We start from the raw sequence: 13437 nt of genomic DNA on the forward strand, positions 1-13437 counted from the left end.
GCCCCCTCCCATCCAAATAAATACTGATATCAGAGCCCACTATATGGTATTCGATGTAACTTCCGCAGGGGGGGGCTTATTATATACATCTGGATTCCAAATGCGTCTGGTCGTTAAATTTAGTGACTGAAATATGTCTATACTATTGGTTTTTCCATATATTACTAAAACAGAATTTCTCCTCTCTCCGCACACATCAACATAGGGTAGCGGTAAGGATGATGGATGATGCGATGACTTCGAAGATGCAGAGAACGTAATTATACAACGTAAAGTCATGTCATAGCACTATTTCTGAGCGTAAATAACGGTCCGCACCAAAAGGTTGAACATCCGGTGGTTTTCTACCTTTATGGTCGCGACTCCGTTTCTAATTTGAAAATGTTTTGTGAGCGCCGCCAGCTCAAAATTTGATAAACAGATTACTGAAAAGGCATCTTTGCTCGGACTTACTCACGGACTATTTTGGAAGCTGCATACCTTCAACATCTTCGCGAACCCTGGAATAAAGGAAAAGGAACCCAGGTTTAGAGCCAATATATTTGACTAAAGCATCCAAGTGGTCTTGACCGACACTGGGAATATACCGTTCTTCTATCATTGTGATTACAATTTGACTTATTTCACTAAATGGTGGGTATTTCTATTTATTTTGATTGCATGTTTTGCGAGGTCGGAGGTGGTTCCCATGTCAAAGTCAATGAATGTGACACTATATCGTGCGCAGCGCGAATAGAAATACAGAGTGGCATAAATATGCCCATAATAATATCGTGTATGCATGATGCTGATATATACGAAACAATTTGATTCTATTTCAAACCTTCAGAATTCCGGACATTTAGGTATATTTTAAAATTTCCTCCCGGACGCTGTTTGAGCAGTGAAATTCCGGACATGTCCTCGAAATTCTGGACGTATGCCAAGCAGGGCTGTGGAGTCGGTAAATTTTGCCACCGACTACGACTCCGACTCTGACTCCACACATTTTCAATGGACCGACTCCGACTCCAACCCCGACTACAACAGTTTTACCAATTTACTTGGGAAATTATATGCCACAGTGACGGTTAAATGACTATCATATAACCATTAAACATATGCAAACATATGATTAAAGATGAGATGCAAAATTGTTTCATTGCGGCACAGCTCGAATTATTCACTTCGCTACGGTTTCAAAAAACGAATCATCTCTTTTGCATTGATCGAGACCGACCAGGTTAGTTACATGTATTCACGGTCATGATTGTGTTTGTCATATGTGAATGATAGGGTTACTGTCAAATCTACATACAACAACCTTCTGGCACTCATAATAGCAATTTCATTCTCTCCCTTCGTAATTGTATATTCACGACAAGTATATTGTACAACTCGACAGCTACGTTTAACAAGACCAACGACACCGAACCCACGACGTTTACCTATGTGAAATTACCACTTTCACTTGACAGTCCGTCGTTTACCTGAGTAAACATATCATTTTCCTTTGAAGATCTGCCGTTTTATTCACTTTGTATGAAAGATTGCCTTTCTAAATATCCTTCCTTTTTCATATTTTATCAGTTTTTATAACATGGACTCTCTAATAACCTAATATGTATAAATCATTCAAACAAAACATAGGCTATATCCCATTCTGTATAATTAAAATGTAGATAAAACAATCGAAGTGTGGCTCTTGTGTATGAGATACATCTTACTTATTTTTATTACAAACTGTACTGATTACAAGCACACACACTCTCACACTACTAATAGGCATTGGTCATAAACGAGACTTAGGAAGTAGTCAAATAGCATATGTCTTGTCTACATGCACTTGATCAAGTATTCAAGGACTAGGACTTGCAGTCTTTCTTAATCATTTGTTCGACCCAAGCAGCTAAGCTACACTACAAATATTTTTAATTTTGTCAAGTGGGAAGGGGAGTTTGGTTATATTTACATCAATTTTATAACCAGACGATATATTTGCTCTTTCACAATATCACGTTATAATTACAAAAATTGCATCGATTTGTGACTGCATTGCGAAGATGCATATTGTTTCTTTCTTCTTCTTCTGTGCAACTGAATTGTAATTTGCCAAACTATCCAATTTTTTCTATGTCAGGGGTGGCCAACAATTTCGGCCAAAGGGCCACATGAGATTTACGAACGATTGCGTGGGCAGCTTGGATGTTGATAACCTTTTTCTAGTCGTCCGATAGGAGCGAACCGAATTAGGTAACATTTAAAACAAGACTTATATAACTACTCTTTAAAATTGATAACAATTATGTCATGGAAACGTCGTGTGCAACTGTACAGTGTGGAGTGTGCAGTCATGCCCTGGTCGCGCGAAGAACGAAATTCTTTCAGAGGTAATGAATGTATTCGATCAATAAATAAATTACTTGCATATATTGGGGGTGCCTCTGTATAGCAATGGGCTCATTTGACAACGACAGCATTATTTGGCGTTTTCGACATAGCAATATTGACGGTTTCGGTGAACATGCCTGTGTGATTTTGTGCAAATGTTTCATCGCCGACGATCTCGCTTCGACCGCAAAAGCGAAGTCGCATGTTTGACGACACGTTATCTCCTAATTGCGAGTATAGTTGGACGGAATTCTGTAAATTACGCGTATTTATAATTCCCAGGAGGGCTTCCAATACTAAATGCAAGAAATGTAACAATAAATCATGCGAAGTGCTAAGAAAAATTTCATGTCAAATATTATATTTAAAAGCAATTTTATTAACGCATATAACAACTATGGTCTGTTGCGTCACAACATAACAGTTGCCAATCGAATCGATATTGCGATAAGTAAATACAGTCAACTGAACATTTAGTACTGTCTGTTTGTCTTCGCAATGAATTCCCACAGCAAAGGTAAAATATATTCAGTAGTTATTATATTTTCCATGGTGAAGGGTACTCTCAAGTCCAGTACGGCAGCTCTAAACTGGCATCTTTCGTTGGCGTACTTTGCACACTCGATAATAACGTGCTTTGCAGTTTCTTCAACATGGCATGTGGTGCAATCAGGGGTATCGGAGCATTCAATTTTGCTAAGATGGGAGTTGAGACGATGGTGTCCGGTCCGTAATCTGAAATGGTGGTTTCGGCACGGCGTGGCGTAGTTAAAGTAAGTAGTTCTGTGTATATGTCAGGGCAGAACTGCTTGAAATGTGCTCCAGAGGCGGTTTCGATTAAACGTTGGTTCCAATCTTGCCTACAGTGACTTAAAATCATTGAGTTGGCCTCGCTAGAAGTAAGATCTATACTTTGGTCAGCGAAGTCATGGGCCGTAGCCTATTTCGCAAGTCGGTCAGCGACTTCATTCCCTTTAATACCACAGTGTCCTGGAATCCATACAAAAGAAATATCTCTATGGCTTTCATGAAAGAGATGGTGAGTTAGTTTTAATATTCGATTGGTAATATAGTTATTTTCACCAAGACGGTTTTTTAACTACAGCAATGCACTCAAAGAGTCACTCAGAATAGCAACTCGTTCGATGGAATTTTGATGTTCTTATATTGTAGGCTTACCATATTTTGGAAATCTAAAAAGAGGACACTTTTTCAGAAATTTCAGACACGCAAAACCGGAGAAGAATTCTCAAAAACCGGTAATTTTTTCCCACTTTGTGATCGGTTGACTAAAAAAAAGGGCCATCTTTTCGCTCAGAGCTAAAATCACCATTTTTCACTCCGAAATACCCGCCGGAGCTTCACTTCTGTGCTAATTTGCGGCATATCACTAGCAATTTGCTCTAAATCTGACCTAAATTTTCAAAAAGGAGGACAAAATATCAAAAAAGAAGAGAAAAGGGCGTCCTTCGAGGACACTTTCAAAAAAGTCAAAAAAGAGGACAAATCCTCTTAAAAGAGGACGTATGGTAAGCCTATCATATTGCGATCGGGGATGTAGAAAGGGTACCCAGCACCGTTGATGTTTTTAGATCCATTGGTGTAAATTAGTATTCTGTTTGGGTATTGCTCAAAAATATAATCTCTGAATATAGGATCGACAATGTGAGGTGGTGGATCGCGTCCAAGAGCTGTTTGCAATAATGTATCAATCATAGCGCATTTCAATAACCAAGGGCATATGGTAAGAGGATGGTTACCTCTGACTTGCAAATCATCCAATATTTGAAGTCGGGATAAGATATTGAAAGTCACTAATCGCTCTGAAAGTAGATTGTAAATTTCCTCCTATGATCCCTCCAATAAACTACGTGCTGGGTTTGATTGTTGTGTTCTGATCTTGATACGGTACTTGAGACAAAGAGGGGCATGTCGTTACACGCGGACTCTAATACGCATAGAGGAGTGCTGGACAAGTCAAATATATCTGGTACGATGAATCTAGTTGGCCCCTGGTTACGCCAAGTCGCCAAGCCGTCGAAACTGATGTTTTAGTCATCATCAAATTTTGCGGTCAGGCTAATCAAATTTTGGTTGGCCTAGCAATTCTTACCTGATGGTATATCTAATTTCGAGAATTACGTCGCAGGCCTCACAAAACGTTCTCGCGGGCCACATTTCAGACATGGGGTGATTACTTCATGAATGTAATCGATTGCGATTACGATTACTTTTGAATCCCGCGATTACGATTACGATTACAGCAAAATCAGGAAGTAGTCGATTACGATTACGATTACATTGGCAAAGTAATCATGATTACTCACGATTACATTCATTTTACTTAGAAACCAAGAAAATATATCGGAAGACAATATAAGGAATACGATGAAAAGGCCCGAAAACAACCTTTTTATCGATGATACGTCATTTTCTTGTTGCGTCATAATATTTGCTCAACTTTATAGGGGACGATTTATCGCAACAACCGATTTGCATTCTTGGCCGGCCCGTAACTACCGCACCCCAAACTCCCTAATATAATTGTGAGCGAGAAAGGGCCGGAACATCACTTCGTCCCCCTTCCCCCCCACCAAAAAATCATTTGACTTGGACACCCATGGGATCATAAATTTTTTATAATTTTATTTAATTCAATATTGATTCGGTCAATATTATTGGAAATTGCATATACTGCTAAAAATGTTTTATCCTCTCGCTGAGTGAGGTGTTGCTTGGGAAAATGTCGGACCCGTAAATAATAATTGAACAATGAACATATTCGGGTGGGCCCGTTGTTATTTCATGTATTCCTGTCTGCTATGTCAGATGATATTAAAATCGCCCAAACGTATTAAGAGGCTAGGCTACCCCTCGAATTGGGAAATCAGTAATATAACCATAACTTTGATACTAATGAAGCAATCTTTCTGAAATTTTGACACAAGGTGCTGTGTTGGACATTCGAGCTTTGGTGAAAATTTGGTGAAAAATGGTCAACGTTTTTTCGACTTTCAACCGATTTTATGATTTTTCAAACTATTTTTTTGTGAATTTTTTTTCTGGTAAAATTTTCGAGTGAAATTTTTTCTTGGTGCCTATAATAGATTCAAATTACCCCTAATTTCCGGATGAAACTATTTTTTTTTCAACAAGGGTTATTCTCTGATAAAAAATTTGAAAATTAAAAAAAAAATAAAAAATTTTGCACATTTTTGAGTTAGTTGAGCCTAAAGGAAGGTACCCTTCATTTATAACAGAAAATAAACAGTTTCATCCGGAGGAGCATCCCAAGATACATATACCTGCAAATTTTCACGTTGATTGGACGATTTTTTCTGCCTCAAAAATGATTCATAACTTTCAAGGTACGAAAAATATAAAATTTTGAGAAAAAGCCACTTTAATTTCGTAACATGTAAAAGTCACATTATCACTCTGAAAATCCAAAATTTCACACAGTTAATAGTCTAAAAAGCGCCAGGATGCTATATTTTCGGGGCTGATGCACGATGCAACGTAACTCGTAGAAATGCAAGGCCAAGGATATAGGAGCATGTGCATTTTCCGCCCGCATATCTATTGCCATGGTGCACACTATAGCCCATGACGACAATATCATACAAATGATCGTATGACCGAAGCATCACATGACTCATGTTTCCGACTGTTAATCACAGGCCTTATGGGTATTCTTTCCGGTGATCTTCCCGCTATCTCAGCGAAACGATCCACCGAATATTAGCCTTTTGGGATTACGTCAATTTTCATTCTTCAAATCTAAAACATGTTGCTTACCGATAACTATATTATACACCCGCCTTTAAACCAATTAAACTGTAGCCTGGTATATAATGACAACAACCAAGGCTTCATCTTGCGATTATTTACTTTATTAATTCTCAGGCCGTTTTCTACTAGGTGAATATCACCTTATTTCATTCCTCCACTCTTAATAATACTCCGGGGATTGATTCTTTACACAAAATAACTTCTGGATTCGGTGATTGCCAAAAATGATATCCTAATCGTCGCAACACTTGAGGTTGTGCGCTCACCACCTTCTGTCGATGTCTATCTTTAATCTCAGCACGCCTATTTGTGAAATGTATATAGCGGCGATTCATTGATTTTAATTCGCCCTGTATTATGGACTCAAAATTTTCTTGTTTAGTTATGTGGAATAAAGTGTCGTTACCTTTATATTCATCATATTTAGGCGTCTGTCCAAGAGTATGCCCATGTGCCCCTGCCACCCCCGTCTCGTTTAAAATTGCACGTCTGCAATTTAATAACACCTTTTTCAATTCGTCAATCGGAAAATTGATGTCGAGACTTTTAAGCAATATTAATTGAACTTGTTTCCATGGGTGGTAGCCATTTTGCACATGTTTACAAGACTCATGCCTACATAGTTGTAGTACCCGTCGACATATTTTTTCTGCAATTTTTTTTGAACTCACTTCACCCCCAGTTGTATCGCCGCCTTGATTATCAGCGACCACTGTCCACACGCCTGGGTCTTGGTCATCCGCCGCGAGCTGCATCCAATAAGATCGAGACAGACCATCCGATGTGAACACTTCATCTGTTTTCAAATTAATAACTCGTTTTATCTGAAAACCGGACAAATAACTCAACCACCGTTGTAATAACAGGTCGGGGCTAGGATGCTTTGCCCGGCTGGTCATCCTCTGAAGTAGTCCATATACTCCAGCGTTATCTGTGATTATTGTAAAAGGAGTACATCGTAAAATAGTTTGCCATTTTTCAACCGAATCACGAAGTGCCTTCAATTCTTTAGTACAAGCGTTATACGCCCGCGAGGTAGAAGTGACCCACTTATGGCTATAATACGCAAGAGGATACACCGTGTCGAAAGGGTGTGTAGCTCCCAGTTCTGTTTGGAACATTACTGCCCCAAACCCAACGTCTGAAGCATCAGTTTCCACGAACAATGGCAATTTGGGATCAAAATGAAACAGAATCTGAGGATTATCAAGACTACGCTGAATTATTTTAAAATCTTCTAAAAGTTGCCTTGTCCAAAATACGGGCGTTAATTTTGCCCTCGTCGCAGGCACATTCCCCGTGAGCGAATCAAAGTTCGCTAGTTTTACGCTTAGTTTTGGTACATGATCAGAAATATACCGTATAGATCCTATCCACCCACGCAATTCGTAAATATTTCTTGGGGGCGCCATAGTTTTCAGCGCAAACAAGCGTTGAGGTTGGACTTCAATATTGCGGCCGGTTATTGTAGAACCCAGCAGTTCGATTTTTCGTTTACCAAAATAACACTTATGTATACTGACTGTCAATTTCATTAGTGCAAGTTGCTCGAATACAATTTTAAGAAGAATTAAATGATCATTCACATTTTTTGTACATAAAAAGATATCGTCAATATAAGCCTCAATTGGGTTTGAAAGTAACTCGTGCCCTCTACCTTGGGACACCATATAAGCCTTATATTTTTTAAGAACTGGTTGTATAACCCCCTCTAAAATATTAATAGTAAATAAGGCCCCGCTAAATATTAGCCCCATGGGTAATTTCCGATATCTTATACAATGCCCTTTTACCGCAATACCCAAGAAATGTCTTGATTCTTCGGCCACGTCAATATGGAAATAAGCCTTTTGTAAATCGATCAATGACAGGACTTCGCAACCTTGAGCCAATTGCTTCATATCGCTTACTAGAGGCATGGTCATTTCCATTATTCGGATTCTCGAATTTAACGGTTGCAAATTTTGCACTACACGCCATTTTTGGGTCCAACCCCCAGATTTCATTTGGGCGCTGTTCACCTTTTGCGGAACCACAAATATAGGCAACATCCAATCCGCAAACCCAACTTCTGCAATACCAAGATGCAAAAATTTTTCAATTGCTTCTTCCAAAGCAGTCGATTGTTCTTTACCCCTTAAATTATAAGGCGAAGACACAAAGGGAGTAGTCGACTCATCTTTAAGTTCTATTTTACATGGATACCTCATGGCTTGTGTTCCCTGCAGATGCCCGACAAGATCTTCCAATTCTGTGGCAAACGGCTCGTACACCGCTCTCCATGTTTTTTCGTCTATAATAGTATTGGCGTCGTCATTAAGATCGGGCTGTTGGAATGGCGCTTTTGACAGCAATACGGATTGCTTACGAAGCTCTTCCAATTCCAATCCAACCTCTATATCCGATTCATTTTGCAACACATATTCCGTTATTGGACCATCGAATACTTTTCGCGGGAGATATTTTGGCCTTTTATTTGTCGTTAGAAACGAGGCAAATAACTCTCCACTATGAGATTTTTGATGCTTCGATACGCTGACGTCAACATCCACATCGGGGCCTATTGGATTGAAAAGATCTTGCGCCCTAAAACTTTTCAACCCGTCGCACTCACATTTTACACCGAATGTGACCAAATTCCGTGCCTGCATTTCACCACTATTTTCAGCGCATATCCTAACGGCGCTGTCACTATTAAATTGGCACGGGTGCGACTTTCCAATTTCTAACGACCTAACATTCGAAACAGCTTCGCGATTGCTGTTTTTCACGTTATTTCTTTGTTTGGCCAAAGTTTTTATTTCCCGCCCTTCGCCATCATATCTTATTACGGCATGTGTCGACAATGAACACGGAACACCTATTTCGGACTGAGCCAGCTCGTGACTTGCAATTGACGGGCTTTTTAACACCGCATCAATTGAAGGCAGCGATATAACCTTGTCTATCCAATGATATCCGATAATATTTAACGGGACATTGCCACACGCAAAAGGAATTGAAACCCCATCAATTTCTATATATATTAATGACTCAACCTGTGACGACCCACCTATACCTTGTAAATTCATACGCAATGAATACCGCCTTCGCCAATTATAGGGATAAACCAGTTTCGCCGTTGACGACATCATCAAATTTGGCACGCTTCCTGTGTCTGCTAAAAAATTTACATTAGTGTTCATATCGACTAGGTACATCAATTCCCCCCCAAAAAGCTTTGCGAAATTACATTCATCAGAATCTTTGATTTCCCCAAACATACTAAATAACGGCAATGACAAATTATTTATTATTCTCGCAGTTCTATGTGGTAATAGTTCGTCTGCACACTGGTTCACAAAATGAGCCAGTGTAGCTAACCGTTTTTTGACAAATTCACCCCAGTTAACAATTCTGAATCCGACCAATGAGGAAAGGGCCGTTGCTGACCATTTGGACGACAAACCACAGGATTAGCACTAACCATTGGCGCCTCAATATTTGGCGGAACAAAAATTGGTCTATGTTGCCAATTTAATGGATCACGTCGTTTTGGGCGCTCGTCAAAATACAATTCGCATAACCGCGCTCTCTCTTGCAAACTGGGGGACCCCTGATCAGCGAAATATTGGTTTAAATCTTGGATTGTCATTAGCTTTCTGCGCTCCGGATTTTCACCTCGGAGGAAAGATTCCCACTTAAGTTTTACTTCTTCAAACAATGGGCTTGGAAGGGGTTTCGAGCGAGGGCGGACAATCCATTCACCCTCCTCATCTTTAGTAAGTACTAGTTTGTTAATCCAGAGGATTACTTTGCATAAACACTGGCTGACAGAATGCCCTATACTTTTACATAGGTAGCACACCATTAACTTCTGGCCATTAGAAGGATGCGTATACAATCCAAGCTTTTCAAAGACGTTTGGGTTCTCAAGAAAATTATACGATGTACCTTGTTCTTGAGCTATTCTTCTCGCTTCATAACTGTTCGCTGGAGTGGAATCTCTATTGTCGATAGGCACATCGGTCCTACCTCTCAAGGTTGGCTGATTCCGATTCAGCTGAAAACGATTCTTCTTTACTTATCGTTCAGGATTCCGCCGTGTGGGTTCCACCGTGTAAGCGACCCCAGCTCCCTGATACAGCGTTTGACTTCTCACGTCTTCCGAGCTCCTAGTAGGGCAGCACGGCATATCTCTCGGAGTTTGACAATTATATATCGTCACTGGCGTGGGCGTGGCTACCGGATAAGACACGGAATTCGGTGTATTAACGGCTGTCGGTATTTGCCTATGCACTGGATAAGATGCCGGAATTGCGTACGGTTTTATCGCGGCTTGACGATCCATTTTCTCACTATTCCAAAATTCCTGCAACAATTTGGCGATTTTTTGCCATGACAAAAATTCGTAGCCCTGTAGCAGGGTTCTCAGGGTTGGGGGCAATAATGACCTCAAATTTCGAAAGAGTCTAATACCATCTGGGTCGCCCATTACTATCTGATCGAGGGGCAGGTCCATCTTTCTGAGAACTCGATGAATTTCCAATATGGGTGTCAGTAGTAAGATAAATGTGCATTAGACGCCGTTTCGCGATTTATAATAAACAAACAAAGATTATCAGTATAATAAACAATTAAAGAATTACCCGATTCTCATTTTTGCAGCAATACTTTTATGACCCTGTGTGCGGCAATCAAAAAGGGGGAATAATTAACGCTAGAGAGAAAACGAACAAAGAATCTCGATTGACCTTTGTACTCTGGCCAGACACGAAACTTGGGATTTATGCTAATTCATTGTAATTTTACTGTATTTTTCCACGATCTAGAGCTGACTTTGGTCGTACACGATGTGGCTTGATAATAGCTGCCTGCCCTGACCTATCGGTCCGTGGTCAATCCAAGGACGAGTCTTGGGAATAATTGCCCGTCAAATCCACTGGATGACTTGTCGTTCATTTTCGTGTACGGTGGCTCATAGGAATAATTGTCGGCCGTGACGTCAGTATAGTTTTCTTCTGAGCCATGAGATCGTGGTGCGTATTTTAGGTGTCCATACGTTCGGCTGTGTAAAGTGACGCTTGTGGTCTGTCTCATACTATGGTACTTGGACCCTTTTGCTTTGTTGTCGACCCAGACAGTAACGAGAAATGATCTGTTATGATTAGAAATATGTGTGTCATTTCGAGTCGTATCGAGAATCAGAATGAATGTCGTAGTAGAAATGTGTATTAGGCGCCCCAGCATAGATTAACTTAAATAAAGTAACATTATGAGTATCATAAGTAATTAAAGAAATAGCTGATTCTCAATTTGGCTTACATCAACGTGTTAACTTCCGATATTTCGTACCTAGTAATTGGTGCAAGCAACAACTGTTGTTCAACACCTTCTAGCGTCTTCATATAGGACAGACACTCCCAACCAAACAATGTATTTATGAGGGGTTCTTTTTACTGCTTCACGTCTGGTCAAGCGTAATCATGCCGGTGTCTGTAAATGATATTCAATTTACCGCGGCATATTAATTTTGTATGCTGTACGATATGCAACTTGAATCGATCAGTTGTCGAACTGATGCTTTATCCGTCTGTACGATATATATCGATCACGAGCTCACCACGCAGTTGTCGTTCGAGGGCGACTCATTTCGCTGCAGACAATCACCGCGTGTGCCGTAAAACATCCTCAAAACCTGCTATGCCAACACCTACACACATATTTACAATATCATACTACGGAACTATTGCTTCGGCAGCCACGCACTATCGCTCGAAGTCGACAAATTTCGCTGCAGACAACCAGATGTGTTCGCGTATGTGTCGTAAATATATCCTCAACACATGCTATGCCAATACCTCCAAGCATAGTTGCATCATACTACGGATATATTGATTCGGGGGAGTGTTACCGTCAGAGAATTGCTGTGTCACCCCTTTGAGCCTCGCATTTCCCGTTCGAACTCGGTAACTTAGTATTCGGTGCAAGCAACAAATGTGTCTGTTCCATACCTATACCGCGTTCTAGCGTCTTCATAAGGACAGACAGTCCCATCCGAACAATGTATTTATGATGGCGTGTTTTTACTGCTTCACGCCTGGTCAAGCGTAATCATACCAGTGCCTATAAATGATATGTAATTTACCGAGGGATATTAATTTTGTATGCTGTACATGTTGTACAACTTGAATCGATCTGTTGTCGTACTGATGCTTTGCCCGTCTGTACGATAGATATGGATCACCGCGCACTTGTCATTCGAGGGCGACTCATTTCGCTGTAGACAATCAGTTGTGTTCGCGTGTGCCGTAACATATCCTCAACACTTGTTATGTCAACACCTCCAAACATATTTACAATGTCATGCTACGGGTATATTGCTTCGGCGGGGTGTTACCGACAGAGAATCGCTGTGTCATCCCTTTCGAGCCTCGTATTTCCCGTTTGAACTCGGGAACTACGAGTACGATGTCAGATTCAGTTGTACAGTGACGAATCAGGGATAGCTCGCTTCATCGGGGATCTGCGGACTAACCTTATTCTGCTGAAACATGCTCAGTTTCGGTGGTGCAATAATGAGGATGAATTGTGACAGATCATACGTGACGCAATCTAGCCTACTTTCGGCGAGGTGTAAAGATGAGTGAGATATTTCGAAATCTGACTCCACTCCGACTCGCGTTGCCAAATCAAAGTCCAAAAAATCCGGCTGACACGTAAAGTCCTGTTATTTCCACATGTTGTGAGGGCAAAACATAGCATAAATCCGACTCTCAAGGCCATTTGGCTGCATCCAGCCCGGCGATAGCTCGCTTCACCATCGATCAGCTGACTGACCTTATTTTGCTCGGTTTCGGTGCCAGGGCTGGATACGGTCAAGTGACCACCCAGGCACGATAGTTCTACTATCTTTACACGATATGGAGATAACGTTGCATATTCATTTGCGTACAGCGAAACCTTGTATTGACCCATTGTCGGAATTATGTTCAACTATACAGGTCTTATTAGTGCAATCAGGTTTAGCACCACAAGAAGTATATTAGCAAAGTCCTATCCACCACAAAACGATAATACCTATACCCTACCAACAAACAGACAAACAAACTTGTCGCTTGAATACTTGTAATTTCATTGTGGTCAGATGTACGCAAATCAGCTGTGATCAATCGAGCGTGACACAATCGATGTCAGTCATCAATCCGCCTGTTTGACAAAACTCGCGTTTTCTGGCTGACAGCAACACATTGCGATACATTTGATGTATCCATCGACCCTCCTATTTTGATGGGG

At 40.6% G+C, this 13437-nt stretch overlaps 3 protein-coding genes across 5 annotated transcripts in view; 2 read left to right on the top strand and 1 right to left on the bottom strand.

Moving 5' to 3' along the window:
* LOC145453226 (uncharacterized) overlaps window positions 1–13437 on the top strand; it is a 555138-nt gene that overhangs the window by 478812 nt on the left and 62889 nt on the right. The window lies entirely within an intron of this gene.
* Window positions 1–13437, bottom strand: part of LOC145453237 (uncharacterized) — a 348886-nt gene that overhangs the window by 314906 nt on the left and 20543 nt on the right. The window lies entirely within an intron of this gene.
* LOC145453228 (uncharacterized) overlaps window positions 1–13437 on the top strand; it is a 378716-nt gene that overhangs the window by 185849 nt on the left and 179430 nt on the right. The gene's annotated exons all lie outside the window — the stretch shown is intronic.

The sequence above is a fragment of the Botryllus schlosseri genome, chromosome 13 (genome assembly GCF_051294905.1).
Source record: "Botryllus schlosseri isolate E-star chromosome 13, Bs_hap1, whole genome shotgun sequence".
NCBI lineage: Eukaryota > Metazoa > Chordata > Ascidiacea > Stolidobranchia > Styelidae > Botryllus > Botryllus schlosseri.